Source organism: Pygocentrus nattereri, chromosome 1, assembly GCF_015220715.1.
Source record: "Pygocentrus nattereri isolate fPygNat1 chromosome 1, fPygNat1.pri, whole genome shotgun sequence".
NCBI classification, from domain to species: domain Eukaryota; kingdom Metazoa; phylum Chordata; class Actinopteri; order Characiformes; family Serrasalmidae; genus Pygocentrus; species Pygocentrus nattereri.
This window is the reverse complement of record NC_051211.1, coordinates 21,365,775-21,384,007: the sequence shown is the minus strand read 5'-3', so window position 1 is coordinate 21,384,007 and position 18,233 is coordinate 21,365,775. Positions and strand designations below refer to the sequence as shown.

Sequence of the window (18,233 nt, the reverse complement as noted above, 5' to 3'; positions counted from 1 at the left end):
TACATTCACAGCAAGTTTTTTCTTTCAAATCAAGTTTCCTTTTGTGATGTTCTAAAGATTTAATGTACAGTGAGTTTCTCACAAGGTGGACATATAGGTCTGAAATCTTCATTGGCAGACATGTCAAAATTCTGAAGTGTTTCCTTTAAATCTCTGAAAGCCCAGCATACACATATAAAGTTTCTTAAAGCTTTCCTTTCAAAAAATGTAAGAGGTTTTCAAAAACAATCATGAAATTGGTTCATTGTATAAGGCTTTTAAATTTATAACGTTTTGACGTTTCTAGAGATGCAGAATTTTTTAAGGAGATGAAAAGTTTCATTTTGAGTCCCTGACTATTCCAAGTTTTTTTAATTTGATTTGCACCAGGGGGTATAGCTCAGTGGTAGAGCATTTGACTGCAGATCAAGAGGTCCCCAGTTCAAATCTGGGTGCCCCCTTGCCTGAAAACCTTAGATTTGCCATTTGCTCTAGAAGAGTAGGCTTCCTGAATGTATTTCTGGAGAGGTGTTGCAAATTACTCTGAATTACCAGAGAACTGAAAAACTAGGCTTTGTCAAAAGTAGATTCAGAGCAAGAATTGATCTTGTAGCTCAGGTTTTCTGCTTGGGGGATCTAATGAATTGATGTATTGTGATTTTCTGCCAAGATTGACACATAGGTCTGAAATCTCCATTACCAGACATATCAAGATTCTCAAGTGTTTCCTTTAAATCTCTGAAAGCCCAGCATACACATTTTAAGTTTCTTAAAGCTTTCCTTTCGAAAAATGTGAGAGGTTTTCAAAAAGAATCATGAAATTTGTTTATTGTTTAAGGCTTTCAAATGTGTAACATTTTGACGTTTCTAGAGATGCAGAGTTTTTTATGGAGATAAAAAGTTTCATTTGGAATCCGCTTCTATTCCAAGTTTTTTTTTTTTCAATTTGCTTTCATGGTTATAAGCAGCAGGGGGTATAGCTCAGTGGTAGAGCATTTGACTGCAGATCAAGAGGTCCCCAGTTCAAATCGGGGTGCCCCCTTTCCTGAAAACCTTAGATTTGATATTTCCTCTAAAATCAAAGCTTTTGAAAATGTAATTCAGGTATGATGTTGCATATATCGCAAAATCACCAGAGAAATTAATATCCTTTCTCATCTTTCAAATGTACATTCACAGCAAGTTTTTTCTTTCAAATCAAGTTTCCTTTTGTGATGTTCTAAAGATTTAATGTACAGTGAGTTTCTCACAAGGTGGACATATAGGTCTGAAATCTTCATTGGCAGACATGTCAAAATTCTGAAGTGTTTCCTTTAAATCTCTGAAAGCCCAGCATACACATATAAAGTTTCTTAAAGCTTTCTTTTCGAAAAATGTAAGAGGTTTTCAAGAAGAATCATGAAATTGGTTCATTGTATAAGGCTTTCAAAAATGTATAACGTTTTGACGTTTCTAGAGATGCAGAATTTTTTAAGGAGATGAAAAGTTTCACTTTGAGTCCCTGACTATTCCAAGTTTTTTTTATCGTGTTTGCACTAGGGGGTATAGCTCAGTGGTAGAGCATTGGACTGCAGATCAAGAGGTCCCCAGTTCAAATCTGGGTGCCCCCTTGCCTGAAAACATTAGATTTGATATTTCCTCTAAAATCAAAGCTTTTGAAAATGTAATTCAGGCATGATGTTGCATATATCCTTTCTTATCTTTCAAATGTATATTCACAGCAAGTTTTTCTTTTAAATCAACTTTCCTTTTGTGATGTTCTAAAGATTTAATGTACAGTGAGTTTCTCACAAGGTGGACATATAGGTCTGAAATCTTCATTGGCAGACATGTCAAAATTCTGAAGTGTTTCCTTTAAATCTCTGAAAGCCCAGCATACACATATAAAGTTTCTTAAAGCTTTCCTTTCAAAAAATGTAAGAGGTTTTCAAAAACAATCATGAAATTGGTTCATTGTATAAGGCTTTTAAATTTATAACGTTTTGATGTTTCTAGAGATGCAGAATTTTTTAAGGAGATGAAAAGTTTCATTTTGAGTCCCTGACTATTCCAAGTTTTTTTTATCATGTTTGCACCAGGGGGTATAGCTCAGTGGTAGAGCATTTGACTGCAGATCAAGAGGTCCCCAGTTCAAATCTGGGTGCCCCCTTTCCTGAAAACCTTAGATTTGATATTTCCTCTAAAATCAAAGCTTTCGAAAATGTAATTCAGGCATGATGTTGCATATTTCGCAAAATTAACATCCTTTCTTATCTTTCAAATGTATATTCACAGCAAGTTTTTCTTTTAAATCAACTTTCCTTTTGTGATGTTCTAAAGATTTAATGTACAGTGAGTTTCTCACAAGGTGGACATATAGGTCTGAAATCTTCATTGGCAGACATGTCAAAATTCTCAAGTGTTTCCTTTAAATCTCTGAAAGCCCAGCATACACATATAAAGTTTCTTAACGCTTTCCTTTCGAAAAATGTAAGAGGTTTTCAAGAAGAATCATGAAATTGGTTCATTGTATAAGGCTTTCAAAAATGTATAACGTTTTGACGTTTCTAGAGATGCAGAATTTTTTATGGAGATGAAAAGTTTCATTTTGAGTCCCTGACTATTCCAAGTTTTTTTAAGTTGATTTGCACCAGGGGGTATAGCTCAGTGGTAGAGCATTTGACTGCAGATCAAGAGGTCCCCAGTTCAAATCTGGGTGCCCCCTTTCCTGAATACCTTAGATTTGATATTTCCTCTAAAATCAAAGCTTTTGAAAATGTAATTCAGGCATGATGTTGCATATATCGCAAAATCACCAGAGAAATTAATGTCCTTTCTCATCTTTCAAATGTACATTCACAGCAAGTTTTTTCTTTCAAATCAAGTTTCCTTTTGTGATGTTCTAAAGATTTAATGTACAGTGAGTTTCTCACAAGGTGGACATATAGGTCTGAAATCTTCATTGGCAGACATGTCAAAATTCTGAAGTGTTTCCTTTAAATCTCTGAAAGCCCAGCATACACATATAAAGTTTCTTAAAGCTTTCCTTTCGAAAAATGTAAGAGGTTTTCAAAAACAATCATGAAATTGGTTCATTGTATAAGGCTTTTAAATTTATAACGTTTTGACGTTTCTAGAGATGCAGAATTTTTTATGGAGATGAAAAGTTTCATTTTGAGTCCCTGACTATTCCAAGTTTTTTTAATTTGATTTGCACCAGGGGGTATAGCTCAGTGGTAGAGCATTTGACTGCAGATCAAGAGGTCCCCAGTTCAAATCTGGGTGCCCCCTTGCCTGAAAACCTTAGATTTGCCATTTGCTCTAGAAGAGTAGGCTTCCTGAATGTATTTCTGGAGAGGTGTTGCAAATTACTCTGAATTACCAGAGAACTGAAAAACTAGGCTTTGTCAAAAGTAGATTCAGAGCAAGAATTGATCTTGTAGCTCAGGTTTTCTGCTTGGGGGATCTAATGAATTGATGTATTGTGATTTTCTGCCAAGATTGACACATAGGTCTGAAATCTCCATTACCAGACATATCAAGATTCTCAAGTGTTTCCTTTAAATCTCTGAAAGCCCAGCATACACATTTTAAGTTTCTTAAAGCTTTCCTTTCGAAAAATGTGAGAGGTTTTCAAAAAGAATCATGAAATTTGTTTATTGTTTAAGGCTTTCAAATGTGTAACATTTTGACGTTTCTAGAGATGCAGAGTTTTTTATGGAGATAAAAAGTTTAATTTGGAATCCTCTTCTATTCCAAGTTTTTTTTTTTTCAATTTGCTTTCATGGTTATAAGCAGCAGGGGGTATAGCTCAGTGGTAGAGCATTTGACTGCAGATCAAGAGGTCCCCAGTTCAAATCAGAGTGCCCCCTTTCCTGAAAACCTTAGATTTGATATTTCCTCTAAAATCAAAGCTTTTGAAAATGTAATTCAGGTATGATGTTGCATATATCGCAAAATCACCAGAGAAATTAATATCCTTTCTCATCTTTCAAATGTACATTCACAGCAAGTTTTTTCTTTCAAATCAAGTTTCCTTTTGTGATGTTCTAAAGATTTAATGTACAGTGAGTTTCTCACAAGGTGGACATATAGGTCTGAAATCTTCATTGGCAGACATGTCAAAATTCTGAAGTGTTTCCTTTAAATCTCTGAAAGCCCAGCATACACATATAAAGTTTCTTAAAGCTTTCTTTTCGAAAAATGTAAGAGGTTTTCAAGAAGAATCATGAAATTGGTTCATTGTATAAGGCTTTCAAAATGTATAACGTTTTGACGTTTCTAGAGATGCAGAATTTTTTAAGGAGATGAAAAGTTTCATTTTGAGTCCCTGACTATTCCAAGTTTTTTTTATCGTGTTTGCACCAGGGGGTATAGCTCAGTGGTAGAGCATTTGACTGCAGATCAAGAGGTCCCCAGTTCAAATCTGGGTGCCCCCTTGCCTGAAAACCTTAGATTTGATATTTCCTCTAAAATCAAAGCTTTTGAAAATGTAATTCAGGCATGATGTTGCATATATCGCAAAATTAACATAGAAATTAATATCCTTTCTCATCTTTCAAATGTACATTCACAGCAAGTTTTTTCTTTCAAATCAAGTTTCCTTTTGTGATGTTCTAAAGATTTAATGTACAGTGAGTTTCTCACAAGGTGGACATATAGGTCTGAAATCTTCATTGGCAGACATGTCAAAATTCTGAAGTGTTTCCTTTAAATCTCTGAAAGCCCAGCATACACATATAAAGTTTCTTAAAGCTTTCCTTTCAAAAAATGTAAGAGGTTTTCAAAAACAATCATGAAATTGGTTCATTGTATAAGGCTTTTAAATTTATAACGTTTTGACGTTTCTAGAGATGCAGAATTTTTTAAGGAGATGAAAAGTTTCATTTTGAGTCCCTGACTATTCCAAGTTTTTTTAATTTGATTTGCACCAGGGGGTATAGCTCAGTGGTAGAGCATTTGACTGCAGATCAAGAGGTCCCCAGTTCAAATCTGGGTGCCCCCTTGCCTGAAAACCTTAGATTTGCCATTTGCTCTAGAAGAGTAGGCTTCCTGAATGTATTTCTGGAGAGGTGTTGCAAATTACTCTGAATTACCAGAGAACTGAAAAACTAGGCTTTGTCAAAAGTACATTCAGAGCAAGAATTGATCTTGTAGCTCAGGTTTTCTGCTTGGGGGATCTAATGAATTGATGTATTGTGATTTTCTGCCAAGATTGACACATAGGTCTGAAATCTCCATTACCAGACATATCAAGATTCTCAAGTGTTTCCTTTAAATCTCTGAAAGCCCAGCATACACATTTTAAGTTTCTTAAAGCTTTCCTTTCGAAAAATGTGAGAGGTTTTCAAAAAGAATCATGAAATTTGTTTATTGTTTAAGGCTTTCAAATGTGTAACATTTTGACGTTTCTAGAGATGCAGAGTTTTTTATGGAGATAAAAAGTTTCATTTGGAATCCGCTTCTATTCCAAGTTTTTTTTTTTTCAATTTGCTTTCATGGTTATAAGCAGCAGGGGGTATAGCTCAGTGGTAGAGCATTTGACTGCAGATCAAGAGGTCCCCAGTTCAAATCGGGGTGCCCCCTTTCCTGAAAACCTTAGATTTGATATTTCCTCTAAAATCAAAGCTTTTGAAAATGTAATTCAGGTATGATGTTGCATATATCGCAAAATCACCAGAGAAATTAATATCCTTTCTCATCTTTCAAATGTACATTCACAGCAAGTTTTTTCTTTCAAATCAAGTTTCCTTTTGTGATGTTCTAAAGATTTAATGTACAGTGAGTTTCTCACAAGGTGGACATATAGGTCTGAAATCTTCATTGGCAGACATGTCAAAATTCTGAAGTGTTTCCTTTAAATCTCTGAAAGCCCAGCATACACATATAAAGTTTCTTAAAGCTTTCTTTTTGAAAAATGTAAGAGGTTTTCAAGAAGAATCATGAAATTGGTTCATTGTATAAGGCTTTCAAAAATGTATAACGTTTTGACGTTTCTAGAGATGCAGAATTTTTTAAGGAGATGAAAAGTTTCATTTTGAGTCCCTGACTATTCCAAGTTTTTTTTATCGTGTTTGCACTAGGGGGTATAGCTCAGTGGTAGAGCATTTGACTGCAGATCAAGAGGTCCCCAGTTCAAATCTGGGTGCCCCTTTGCCTGAAAACCTTAGATTTGATATTTCCTCTAAAATCAAAGCTTTTGAAAATGTAATTCAGGCATGATGTTGCATATATCCTTTCTTATCTTTCAAATGTATATTCACAGCAAGTTTTTCTTTTAAATCAACTTTCCTTTTGTGATGTTCTAAAGATTTAATGTACAGTGAGTTTCTCACAAGGTGGACATATAGGTCTGAAATCTTCATTGGCAGACATGTCAAAATTCTGAAGTGTTTCCTTTAAATCTCTGAAAGCCCAGCATACACATATAAAGTTTCTTAAAGCTTTCCTTTCGAAAAATGTAAGAGGTTTTCAAAAACAATCATGAAATTGGTTCATTGTATAAGGCTTTTAAATTTATAACGTTTTGACGTTTCTAGAGATGCAGAATTTTTTAAGGAGATGAAAAGTTTCATTTTGAGTCCCTGACTATTCCAAGTTTTTTTAATTTGATTTGCACCAGGGGGTATAGCTCAGTGGTAGAGCATTTGACTGCAGATCAAGAGGTCCCCAGTTCAAATCTGGGTGCCCCCTTGCCTGAAAACCTTAGATTTGCCATTTGCTCTAGAAGAGTAGGCTTCCTGAATGTATTTCTGGAGAGGTGTTGCAAATTACTCTGAATTACCAGAGAACTGAAAAACTAGGCTTTGTCAAAAGTAGATTCAGAGCAAGTATTGATCTTGTAGCTCAGGTTTTCTGCTTGGGGGATCTAATGAATTGATGTATTGTGATTTTCTGCCAAGATTGACACATAGGTCTGAAATCTCCATTACCAGACATATCAAGATTCTCAAGTGTTTCCTTTAAATCTCTGAAAGCCCAGCATACACATTTTAAGTTTCTTAAAGCTTTCCTTTCGAAAAATGTGAGAGGTTTTCAAAAAGAATCATGAAATTTGTTTATTGTATAAGGCTTTCAAATGTGTAACATTTTGACGTTTCTAGAGATGCAGAGTTTTTTATGGAGATAAAAAGTTTCATTTGGAATCCGCTTCTATTCCAAGTTTTTTTTTTTTCAATTTGCTTTCATGGTTATAAGCAGCAGGGGGTATAGCTCAGTGGTAGAGCATTTGACTGCAGATCAAGAGGTCCCCAGTTCAAATCTGGGTGCCCCCTTTCCTGAAAACCTCAGATTTGATATTTCCTCTAAAATCAAAGCTTTTGAAAATGTAATTCAGGCATGATGTTGCATATATCGCAAAATCACCAGAGAAATTAATATCCTTTCTTATCTTTCAAATGTACATTCACAGCAAGTTTTTTCTTTCAAATCAAGTTTCCTTTTGTGATGTTCTAAAGATTTAATGTACAGTGAGTTTCTCACAAGGTGGACATATAGGTCTGAAATCTTCATTGGCAGACATGTCAAAATTCTGCAGTGTTTCCTTTAAATCTCTGAAAGCCCAGCATACACATATAAAGTTTCTTAAAGCTTTCCTTTTCTAAAAATGTAAGAGGTTTTCAAGAAGAATCATGAAATTGGTTCATTGTATAAGGCTTTTAAATTTATAACGTTTTGACTGTTTCTAGAGATGCAGAATTTTTTAAGGAGATGAAAAGTTTCATTTTGAGTCCCTGACTATTCCAAGTTTTTTTTATCGTGTTTGCACCATGGGGTATAGCTCAGTGGTAGAGCATTTGACTGCAGATCAAGAGGTCCCCAGTTCAAATCTGGGTGCCCCCTTGCCTGAAAACCTTAGATTTGATATTTCCTCTAAAATCAAAGCTTTTGAAAATGTAATTCAGGCATGATGTTGCATATATCGCAAAATTAACATCCTTTCTTATCTTTCAAATGTATATTCACAGCAAGTTTTTCTTTTAAATCAACTTTCCTTTTGTGATGTTCTAAAGATTTAATGTACAGTGAGTTTCTCACAAGGTGGACATATAGGTCTGAAATCTTCATTGGCAGACATGTCAAAATTCTGAAGTGTTTCCTTTAAATCTCTGAAAGCCCAGCATACACATATAAAGTTTCTTAACGCTTTCCTTTCGAAAAATGTAAGAGGTTTTCAAGAAGAATCATGAAATTGGTTCATTGTATAAGGCTTTCAAAAATGTATAACGTTTTGACGTTTCTAGAGATGCAGAATTTTTTATGGAGATGAAAAGTTTCATTTTGAGTCCCTGACTATTCCAAGTTTTTTTAAGTTGATTTGCACCAGGGGGTATAGCTCAGTGGTAGAGCATTTGACTGCAGATCAAGAGGTCCCCAGTTCAAATCTGGGTGCCCCCTTGCCTGAAAACCTTAGATTTGCCATTTGCTCTAGAAGAGTAGGCTTCCTGAATGTATTTCTGGAGAGGTGTTGCAAATTACTCTGAATTACCTGAGAACTGAAAAACTAGGCTTTGTCAAAAGTAGATTCAGAGCAAGTATTGATCTTGTAGCTCAGGTTTTCTGCTTGGGGGATCTAATGAATTGATGTATTGTGATTTTCTGCCAAGATTGACACATAGGTCTGAAATCTCCATTACCGGACATATCAAGATTCTCAAGTGTTTCCTTTAAATCTCTGAAAGCCCAGCATACACATTTTAAGTTTCTTAAAGTGTTCCTTTCGAAAAATGTGAGAGGTTTTCAAAAAGAATCATGAAATTTGTTTATTGTTTAAGGCTTTCAAATGTGTAACATTTTGACGTTTCTAGAGATGCAGAGTTTTTTATGGAGATAAAAAGTTTCATTTGGAATCCGCTTCTATTCCAAGTTTTTTTTTTTCAATTTGCTTTCATGGTTATAAGCAGCAGGGGGTAGAGCTCAGTGGTAGAGCATTTGACTGCAGATCAAGAGGTCCCCAGTTCAAATCTGGGTGCCCCCTTTCCTGAAAACCTTAGATTTGATATTTCCTCTAAAATCAAAGCTTTTGAAAATGTAATTCAGGCATGATGTTGCATATATCGCAAAATCACCAGAGAAATTAATATCCTTTCTCATCTTTCAAATGTACATTCACAGCAAGTTTTTTCTTTCAAATCAAGTTTCCTTTTGTGATGTTCTAAAGATTTAATGTACAGTGAGTTTCTCACAAGGTGGACATATAGGTCTGAAATCTTCATTGGCAGACATGTCAAAGTTCTGAAGTGTTTCCTTTAAATCTCTGAAAGCCCAGCATACACATATAAAGTTTCTTAAAGCTTTCCTTTCGAAAAATGTAAGAGGTTTTCAAAAACAATCATGAAATTGGTTCATTGTATAAGGCTTTTAAATTTATAATGTTTTGACGTTTCTAGAGATGCAGAATTTTTTAAGGAGATGAAAAGTTTCATTTTGAGTCCCTGACTATTCCAAGTTTTTTTTATCGTGTTTGCACCAGGGGGTATAGCTCAGTGGTAGAGCATTTGACTGCAGATCAAGAGGTCCCCAGTTCAAATCTGGGTGCCCCCTTTCCTGAAAACCTTAGATTTGATATTTCCTCTAAAATCAAAGCTTTTGAAAATGTAATTCAGGCATGATGTTGCATATATCGCAAAATCACCAGAGAAATTAATATCCTTTCTCATCTTTCAAATGTACATTCACAGCAAGTTTTTTCTTTCAAATCAAGTTTCCTTTTGTGATGTTCTAAAGATTTAATGTACAGTGAGTTTCTCACAAGGTGGACATATAGGTCTGAAATCTTCATTGGCAGACATGTCAAAATTCTGAAGTGTTTCCTTTAAATCTCTGAAAGCCCAGTATACACATATAAAGTTTCTTAAAGCTTTCCTTTCGAAAAATGTAAGAGGTTTTCAAAAACAATCATGAAATTGGTTCATTGTATAAGGCTTTTAAATTTATAACGTTTTGACGTTTCTAGAGATGCAGAATTTTTTAAGGAGATGAAAAGTTTCATTTTGAGTCCCTGACTATTCCAAGTTTTTTTTATCGTGTTTGCACCAGGGGGTATAGCTCAGTGGTAGAGCATTTGACTGCAGATCAAGAGGTCCCCAGTTCAAATCTGGGTGCCCCCTTGCCTGAAAACCTTAGATTTGATATTTCCTCTAAAATCAAAGCTTTTGAAAATGTAATTCAGGCATGATGTTGCATATATCGCAAAATTAACATCCTTTCTTATCTTTCAAATGTATATTCACAGCAAGTTTTTCTTTTAAATCAACTTTCCTTTTGTGATGTTCTAAAGATTTAATGTACAGTGAGTTTCTCACAAGGTGGACATATAGGTCTGAAATCTTCATTGGCAGACATGTCAAAATTCTGAAGTGTTTCCTTTAAATCTCTGAAAGCCCAGCATACACATATAAAGTTTCTTAACGCTTTCCTTTCGAAAAATGTAAGAGGTTTTCAAGAAGAATCATGAAATTGGTTCATTGTATAAGGCTTTCAAAATGTATAACGTTTTGACGTTTCTAGAGATGCAGAATTTTTTATGGAGATGAAAAGTTTCATTTTGAGTCCCTGACTATTCCAAGTTTTTTTAAGTTGATTTGCACCAGGGGGTATAGCTCAGTGGTAGAGCATTTGACTGCAGATCAAGAGGTCCCCAGTTCAAATCTGGGTGCCCCCTTGCCTGAAAACCTTAGATTTGCCATTTGCTCTAGAAGAGTAGGCTTCCTGAATGTATTTCTGGAGAGGTGTTGCAAATTACTCTGAATTACCTGAGAACTGAAAAACTAGGCTTTGTCAAAAGTAGATTCAGAGCAAGTATTGATCTTGTAGCTCAGGTTTTCTGCTTGGGGGATCTAATGAATTGATGTATTGTGATTTTCTGCCAAGATTGACACATAGGTCTGAAATCTCCATTACCAGACATATCAAGATTCTCAAGTGTTTCCTTTAAATCTCTGAAAGCCCAGCATACACATTTTAAGTTTCTTAAAGCGTTCCTTTCGAAAAATGTGAGAGGTTTTCAAAAAGAATCATGAAATTTGTTTATTGTTTAAGGCTTTCAAATGTGTAACATTTTGACGTTTCTAGAGATGCAGAGTTTTTTATGGAGATAAAAAGTTTCATTTGGAATCCGCTTCTATTCCAAGTTTTTTTTTTTTCAATTTGCTTTCATGGTTATAAGCAGCAGGGGGTATAGCTCAGTGGTAGAGCATTTGACTGCAGATCAAGAGGTCCCCAGTTCAAATCTGGGTGCCCCCTTGCCTGAAAACCTTAGATTTGATATTTCCTCTAAAATCAAAGCTTTTGAAAATGTAATTCAGGCATGATGTTGCATATATCGCAAAATCACCAGAGAAATTAATATCCTTTCTTATCTTTCAAATGTACATTCACAGCAAGTTTTTTCTTTCAAATCAAGTTTCCTTTTGTGATGTTCTAAAGATTTAATGTACAGTGAGTTTCTCACAAGGTGGACATATAGGTCTGAAATCTTCATTGGCAGACATGTCAAAGTTCTGAAGTGTTTCCTTTAAATCTCTGAAAGCCCAGCATACACATATAAAGTTTCTTAAAGCTTTCCTTTCGAAAAATGTAAGAGGTTTTCAAAAACAATCATGAAATTGGTTCATTGTATAAGGCTTTTAAATTTATAACGTTTTGACGTTTCTAGAGATGCAGAATTTTTTAAGGAGATGAAAAGTTTCATTTTGAGTCCCTGACTATTCCAAGTTTTTTTTATCGTGTTTGCGCCAGGGGGTATAGCTCAGTGGTAGAGCATTTGACTGCAGATCAAGAGGTCCCCAGTTCAAATCTGGGTGCCCCCTTGCCTGAAAACCTTAGATTTGATATTTCCTCTAAAATCAAAGCTTTTGAAAATGTAATTCAGGCATGATGTTGCATATATCGCAAAATCACCAGAGAAATTAATATCCTTTCTTATCTTTCAAATGTACATTCACAGCAAGTTTTTTCTTTCAAATCAAGTTTCCTTTTGTGATGTTCTAAAGATTTAATGTACAGTGAGTTTCTCACAAGGTGGACATATAGGTCTGAAATCTTCATTGGCAGACATGTCAAAATTCTGAAGTGTTTCCTTTAAATCTCTGAAAGCCCAGCATACACATATAAAGTTTCTTAAAGCTTTCCTTTCAAAAAATGTAAGAGGTTTTCAAAACAATCATGAAATTGGTTCATTGTATAAGGCTTTTAAATTTATAACGTTTTGACGTTTCTAGAGATGCAGAATTTTTTAAGGAGATGAAAAGTTTCATTTTGAGTCCCTGACTATTCCAAGTTTTTTTTATCGTGTTTGCACCAGGGGGTATAGCTCAGTGGTAGAGCATTTGACTGCAGATCAAGAGGTCCCCAGTTCAAATCTGGGTGCCCCCTTGCCTGAAAACCTTAGATTTGATATTTCCTCTGAAATCAAAGCTTTTGAAAATGTAATTCAGGCATGATGTTGCATATATCGCAAAATTAACATCCTTTCTTATCTTTCAAATGTATATTCACAGCAAGTTTTTCTTTTAAATCAACTTTCCTTTTGTGATGTTCTAAAGATTTAATGTACAGTGAGTTTCTCACAAGGTGGACATATAGGTCTGAAATCTTCATTGGCAGACATGTCAAAATTCTCAAGTGTTTCCTTTAAATCTCTGAAAGCCCAGCATACACATATAAAGTTTCTTAACGCTTTCCTTTCGAAAAATGTAAGAGGTTTTCAAGAAGAATCATGAAATTGGTTCATTGTATAAGGCTTTCAAAAATGTATAACGTTTTGACGTTTCTAGAGATGCAGAATTTTTTATGGAGATGAAAAGTTTCATTTTGAGTCCCTGACTATTCCAAGTTTTTTTAATTTGATTTGCACCAGGGGGTATAGCTCAGTGGTAGAGCATTTGACTGCAGATCAAGAGGTCCCCAGTTCAAATCTGGGTGCCCCCTTGCCTGAAAACCTTAGATTTGCCATTTGCTCTAGAAGAGTAGGCTTCCTGAATGTATTTCTGGAGAGGTGTTGCAAATTACTCTGAATTACCAGAGAACTGAAAAACTAGGCTTTGTCAAAAGTACATTCAGAGCAAGAATTGATCTTGTAGCTCAGGTTTTCTGCTTGGGGGATCTAATGAATTGATGTATTGTGATTTTCTGCCAAGATTGACACATAGGTCTGAAATCTCCATTACCAGACATATCAAGATTCTCAAGTGTTTCCTTTAAATCTCTGAAAGCCCAGCATACACATTTTAAGTTTCTTAAAGTGTTCCTTTCGAAAAATGTGAGAGGTTTTCAAAAAGAATCATGAAATTTGTTTATTGTTTAAGGCTTTCAAATGTGTAACATTTTGACGTTTCTAGAGATGCAGAGTTTTTTATGGAGATAAAAAGTTTCATTTGGAATCCGCTTCTATTCCAAGTTTTTTTTTTTTCAATTTGCTTTCATGGTTATAAGCAGCAGGGGGTATAGCTCAGTGGTAGAGCATTTGACTGCAGATCAAGAGGTCCCCAGTTCAAATCTGGGTGCCCCCTTTCCTGAAAACCTTAGATTTGATATTTCCTCTAAAATCAAAGCTTTTGAAAATGTAATTCAGGCATGATGTTGCATATATCACAAAATCACCAGAGAAATTAATATCCTTTCTCATCTTTCAAATGTACATTCACAGCAAGTTTTTTCTTTCAAATCAAGTTTCCTTTTGTGATGTTCTAAAGATTTAATGTACAGTGAGTTTCTCACAAGGTGGACATATAGGTCTGAAATCTTCATTGGCAGACATGTCAAAGTTCTGAAGTGTTTCCTTTAAATCTCTGAAAGCCCAGCATACACATATAAAGTTTCTTAAAGCTTTCCTTTCGAAAAATGTAAGAGGTTTTCAAAAACAATCATGAAATTGGTTCATTGTATAAGGCTTTTAAATTTATAACGTTTTGACGTTTCTAGAGATGCAGAATTTTTTAAGGAGATGAAAAGTTTCATTTTGAGTCCCTGACTATTCCAAGTTTTTTTTATCGTGTTTGCACCAGGGGGTATAGCTCAGTGGTAGAGCATTTGACTGCAGATCAAGAGGTCCCCAGTTCAAATCTGGGTGCCCCCTTTCCTGAAAACCTTAGATTTGATATTTCCTCTAAAATCAAAGCTTTTGAAAATGTAATTCAGGCATGATGTTGCATATATCGCAAAATCACCAGAGAAATTAATATCCTTTCTCATCTTTCAAATGTACATTCACAGCAAGTTTTTTCTTTCAAATCAAGTTTCCTTTTGTGATGTTCTAAAGATTTAATGTACAGTGAGTTTCTCACAAGGTGGACATATAGGTCTGAAATCTTCATTGGCAGACATGTCAAAATTCTGAAGTGTTTCCTTTAAATCTCTGAAAGCCCAGCATACACATATAAAGTTTCTTAAAGCTTTCCTTTCGAAAAATGTAAGAGGTTTTCAAAAACAATCATGAAATTGGTTCATTGTATAAGGCTTTTAAATTTATAACGTTTTGACGTTTCTAGAGATGCAGAATTTTTTAAGGAGATGAAAAGTTTCATTTTGAGTCCCTGACTATTCCAAGTTTTTTTTATCGTGTTTGCACCAGGGGGTATAGCTCAGTGGTAGAGCATTTGACTGCAGATCAAGAGGTCCCCAGTTCAAATCTGGGTGCCCCCTTGCCTGAAAACCTTAGATTTGATATTTCCTCTAAAATCAAAGCTTTTGAAAATGTAATTCAGGCATGATGTTGCATATATCGCAAAATTAACATCCTTTCTTATCTTTCAAATGTATATTCACAGCAAGTTTTTCTTTTAAATCAACTTTCCTTTTGTGATGTTCTAAAGATTTAATGTACAGTGAGTTTCTCACAAGGTGGACATATAGGTCTGAAATCTTCATTGGCAGACATGTCAAAATTCTGAAGTGTTTCCTTTAAATCTCTGAAAGCCCAGCATACACATATAAAGTTTCTTAACGCTTTCCTTTCGAAAAATGTAAGAGGTTTTCAAGAAGAATCATGAAATTGGTTCATTGTATAAGGCTTTCAAAATGTATAACGTTTTGACGTTTCTAGAGATGCAGAATTTTTTATGGAGATGAAAAGTTTCATTTTGAGTCCCTGACTATTCCAAGTTTTTTTAATTTGATTTGCACCAGGGGGTATAGCTCAGTGGTAGAGCATTTGACTGCAGATCAAGAGGTCCCCAGTTCAAATCTGGGTGCCCCCTTGCCTGAAAACCTTAGATTTGCCATTTGCTCTAGAAGAGTAGGCTTCCTGAATGTATTTCTGGAGAGGTGTTGCAAATTACTCTGAATTACCTGAGAACTGAAAAACTAGGCTTTGTCAAAAGTAGATTCAGAGCAAGTATTCGTCTTGTAGCTCAGGTTTTCTGCTTGGGTGATCTAATGAATTGATGTATTGTGATTTTCTGCCAAGATTGACACATAGGTCTGAAATCTCCATTACCAGACATATCAAGATTCTCAAGTGTTTCCTTTAAATCTCTGAAAGCCCAGCATACACATTTTAAGTTTCTTAAAGCGTTCCTTTCGAAAAATGTGAGAGGTTTTCAAAAAGAATCATGAAATTTGTTTATTGTTTAAGGCTTTCAAATGTGTAACATTTTGACGTTTCTAGAGATGCAGAGTTTTTTATGGAGATAAAAAGTTTCATTTGGAATCCGCTTCTATTCCAAGTTTTTTTTTTTTCAATTTGCTTTCATGGTTATAAGCAGCAGGGGGTATAGCTCAGTGGTAGAGCATTTGACTGCAGATCAAGAGGTCCCCAGTTCAAATCTGGGTGCCCCCTTTCCTGAAAACCTTAGATTTGATATTTCCTCTAAAATCAAAGCTTTTGAAAATGTAATTCAGGCATGATGTTGCATATATCGCAAAATCACCAGAGAAATTAATATCCTTTCTTATCTTTCAAATGTACATTCACAGCAAGTTTTTTCTTTCAAATCAAGTTTCCTTTTGTGATGTTCTAAAGATTTAATGTACAGTGAGTTTCTCACAAGGTGGACATATAGGTCTGAAATCTTCATTGGCAGACATGTCAAAGTTCTGAAGTGTTTCCTTTAAATCTCTGAAAGCCCAGCATACACATATAAAGTTTCTTAAAGCTTTCCTTTCGAAAAATGTAAGAGGTTTTCAAAACAATCATGAAATTGGTTCATTGTATAAGGCTTTTAAATTTATAACGTTTTGACGTTTCTAGAGATGCAGAATTTTTTAAGGAGATGAAAAGTTTCATTTTGAGTCCCTGACTATTCCAAGTTTTTTTTATCGTCTTTGCGCCAGGGGGTATAGCTCAGTGGTAGAGCATTTGACTGCAGATCAAGAGGTCCCCAGTTCAAATCTGGGTGCCCCCTTGCCTGAAAACCTTAGATTTGATATTTCCTCTAAAATCAAAGCTTTTGAAAATGTAATTCAGGCATGATGTTGCATATATCGCAAAATCACCAGAGAATTAATATCCTTTCTCATCTTTCAAATGTACATTCACAGCAAGTTTTTTCTTTCAAATCAAGTTTCCTTTTGTGATGTTCTAAAGATTTAATGTACAGTGAGTTTCTCACAAGGTGGACATATAGGTCTGAAATCTTCATTGGCAGACATGTCAAAATTATGAAGTGTTTCCTATAAATCTCTGAAAGCCCAGTATACACATATAAAGTTTCTTAAAGGTTCCTTTCGAAAAATGTAAGAGGTTTTCAAGAAGAATCATGAAATTGGTTCATTGTATAAGGCTTTTAAATTTATAACGTTTTGACGTTTCTAGAGATGCAGAATTTTTTAAGGAGATGAAAAGTTTCATTTTGAGTCCCTGACTAGTCCAAGTTTTTTTTATCGTGTTTGCGCCAGGGGATATAGCTCAGTGGTAGAGCATTTGACTGCAGATCAAGAGGTCCCCAGTTCAAATCTGGGTGCCCCCTTGCCTGAAAACCTTAGATTTGATATTTCCTCTAAAATCAAAGCTTTTGAAAATGTAATTCAGACATGATGTTGCATATATCGCAAAATTAACATCCTTTCTTATCTTTCAAATGTATATTCACAGCAAGTTTTTCTTTTAAATCAACTTTCCTTTTGTGATGTTCTAAAGATTTAATGTACAGTGAGTTTCTCACAAGGTGGACATATAGGTCTGAAATCTTCATTGGCAGACATGTCAAAATTCTGAAGTGTTTCCTTTAAATCTCTGAAAGCCCAGCATACACATATAAAGTTTCTTAAAGCTTTCCTTTCGAAAAATGTAAGAGGTTTTCAAAACAATCATGAAATTGGTTCATTGTATAAGGCTTTTAAATGTATAACGTTTTGACGTTTCTAGAGATGCAGAGTTTTTTATGGAGATAAAAAGTTTCATTTGGAATCCGCTTCTATTCCAAGTTTTTTTTTTTTCAATTTGCTTTCATGGTTATAAGCAGCAGCGGGTATAGCTCAGTGGTAGAGCATTTGACTGCAGATCAAGAGGTCCCCAGTTCAAATCTGGGTGCCCCCTTCCCTGAAAACCTTAGGTTTGCCATTTGCTCTAGAAGAGTAGGCTTCCTGAATGTATTTCTGGAGAGGTGTTGCAAATTACTCTGAATTACCTGAGAACTGAAAAACTAGGCTTTGTCAAAAGTAGATTCAGAGCAAGTATTGGTCTTGTAGCTCAGGTTTTCTGCTTGGGTGATCTAATGAATTGATGTATTGTGATTTTCTGCCAAGATTGACACATAGGTCTGAAATCTCCATTACCAGACATATCAAGATTCTCAAGTGTTTCCTTTAAATCTCTGAAAGCCCAGCATACACATTTTAAGTTTCTTAAAGCTTTCCTTTCGAAAAATGTGAGAGGTTTTCAAAAAGAATCATGAAATTTGTTTATTGTTTAAGGCTTTCAAATGTGTAACATTTTGACGTTTCTAGAGATGCAGAGTTTTTTATGGAGATAAAAAGTTTCATTTGGAATCCGCTTCTATTCCAAGTTTTTTTTTTTTCAATTTGCTTTCATGGTATAGCAGCAGGGGGTATAGCTCAGTGGTAGAGCATTTGACTGCAGATCAAGAGGTCCCCAGTTCAAATCTGGGTGCCCCCTTTCCTGAAAACCTTAGATTTGATATTTCCTCTAAAATCAAAGCTTTTGAAAATGTAATTCAGGCATGATGTTGCATATATCACAAAATCACCAGAGAAATTAATATCCTTTCTCATCTTTCAAATGTACATTCACAGCAAGTTTTTTCTTTCAAATCAAGTTTCCTTTTGTGATGTTCTAAAGATTTAATGTACAGTGAGTTTCTCACAAGGTGGACATA

The 18,233-nt window shown here is 34.9% G+C and overlaps 23 non-coding genes across 23 annotated transcripts; all 23 read left to right on the top strand.

Annotated features, from left to right (window-relative positions):
- The first annotated feature begins 368 nt into the window (after window positions 1-368).
- Window positions 369-440, top strand: trnac-gca. Its single transcript has one exon. It is a non-coding gene; the product is annotated as a tRNA-Cys (tRNA).
- A 1,616-nt stretch (window positions 441-2,056) lies between these two features.
- Window positions 2,057-2,128, top strand: trnac-gca. Its single transcript has one exon. It is a non-coding gene; the product is annotated as a tRNA-Cys (tRNA).
- Window positions 2,129-2,611: 483 nt separating this feature from the next.
- Window positions 2,612-2,683, top strand: trnac-gca. Its single transcript has one exon. It is a non-coding gene; the product is annotated as a tRNA-Cys (tRNA).
- A 494-nt stretch (window positions 2,684-3,177) lies between these two features.
- On the top strand, window positions 3,178-3,249 carry trnac-gca. Its single transcript has one exon. It is a non-coding gene; the product is annotated as a tRNA-Cys (tRNA).
- Window positions 3,250-4,325: 1,076 nt separating this feature from the next.
- On the top strand, window positions 4,326-4,397 carry trnac-gca. The gene has a single exon. It is a non-coding gene; the product is annotated as a tRNA-Cys (tRNA).
- Window positions 4,398-4,891: 494 nt separating this feature from the next.
- Window positions 4,892-4,963, top strand: trnac-gca. Its single transcript has one exon. It is a non-coding gene; the product is annotated as a tRNA-Cys (tRNA).
- A 1,616-nt stretch (window positions 4,964-6,579) lies between these two features.
- On the top strand, window positions 6,580-6,651 carry trnac-gca. Its single transcript has one exon. It is a non-coding gene; the product is annotated as a tRNA-Cys (tRNA).
- Window positions 6,652-7,160: 509 nt separating this feature from the next.
- On the top strand, window positions 7,161-7,232 carry trnac-gca. The gene has a single exon. It is a non-coding gene; the product is annotated as a tRNA-Cys (tRNA).
- Window positions 7,233-8,283: 1,051 nt separating this feature from the next.
- Window positions 8,284-8,355, top strand: trnac-gca. Its single transcript has one exon. It is a non-coding gene; the product is annotated as a tRNA-Cys (tRNA).
- Window positions 8,356-9,429: 1,074 nt separating this feature from the next.
- trnac-gca lies at window positions 9,430-9,501 on the top strand. The gene has a single exon. It is a non-coding gene; the product is annotated as a tRNA-Cys (tRNA).
- Window positions 9,502-9,995: 494 nt separating this feature from the next.
- Window positions 9,996-10,067, top strand: trnac-gca. Its single transcript has one exon. It is a non-coding gene; the product is annotated as a tRNA-Cys (tRNA).
- A 482-nt stretch (window positions 10,068-10,549) lies between these two features.
- Window positions 10,550-10,621, top strand: trnac-gca. The gene has a single exon. It is a non-coding gene; the product is annotated as a tRNA-Cys (tRNA).
- Window positions 10,622-11,130: 509 nt separating this feature from the next.
- On the top strand, window positions 11,131-11,202 carry trnac-gca. Its single transcript has one exon. It is a non-coding gene; the product is annotated as a tRNA-Cys (tRNA).
- Window positions 11,203-11,696: 494 nt separating this feature from the next.
- Window positions 11,697-11,768, top strand: trnac-gca. Its single transcript has one exon. It is a non-coding gene; the product is annotated as a tRNA-Cys (tRNA).
- A 493-nt stretch (window positions 11,769-12,261) lies between these two features.
- trnac-gca lies at window positions 12,262-12,333 on the top strand. The gene has a single exon. It is a non-coding gene; the product is annotated as a tRNA-Cys (tRNA).
- A 483-nt stretch (window positions 12,334-12,816) lies between these two features.
- Window positions 12,817-12,888, top strand: trnac-gca. The gene has a single exon. It is a non-coding gene; the product is annotated as a tRNA-Cys (tRNA).
- A 509-nt stretch (window positions 12,889-13,397) lies between these two features.
- On the top strand, window positions 13,398-13,469 carry trnac-gca. The gene has a single exon. It is a non-coding gene; the product is annotated as a tRNA-Cys (tRNA).
- A 494-nt stretch (window positions 13,470-13,963) lies between these two features.
- trnac-gca lies at window positions 13,964-14,035 on the top strand. Its single transcript has one exon. It is a non-coding gene; the product is annotated as a tRNA-Cys (tRNA).
- Window positions 14,036-14,529: 494 nt separating this feature from the next.
- Window positions 14,530-14,601, top strand: trnac-gca. The gene has a single exon. It is a non-coding gene; the product is annotated as a tRNA-Cys (tRNA).
- A 482-nt stretch (window positions 14,602-15,083) lies between these two features.
- trnac-gca lies at window positions 15,084-15,155 on the top strand. Its single transcript has one exon. It is a non-coding gene; the product is annotated as a tRNA-Cys (tRNA).
- A 509-nt stretch (window positions 15,156-15,664) lies between these two features.
- Window positions 15,665-15,736, top strand: trnac-gca. The gene has a single exon. It is a non-coding gene; the product is annotated as a tRNA-Cys (tRNA).
- A 493-nt stretch (window positions 15,737-16,229) lies between these two features.
- Window positions 16,230-16,301, top strand: trnac-gca. Its single transcript has one exon. It is a non-coding gene; the product is annotated as a tRNA-Cys (tRNA).
- A 1,640-nt stretch (window positions 16,302-17,941) lies between these two features.
- trnac-gca lies at window positions 17,942-18,013 on the top strand. Its single transcript has one exon. It is a non-coding gene; the product is annotated as a tRNA-Cys (tRNA).
- Window positions 18,014-18,233: the final 220 nt, after the last annotated feature.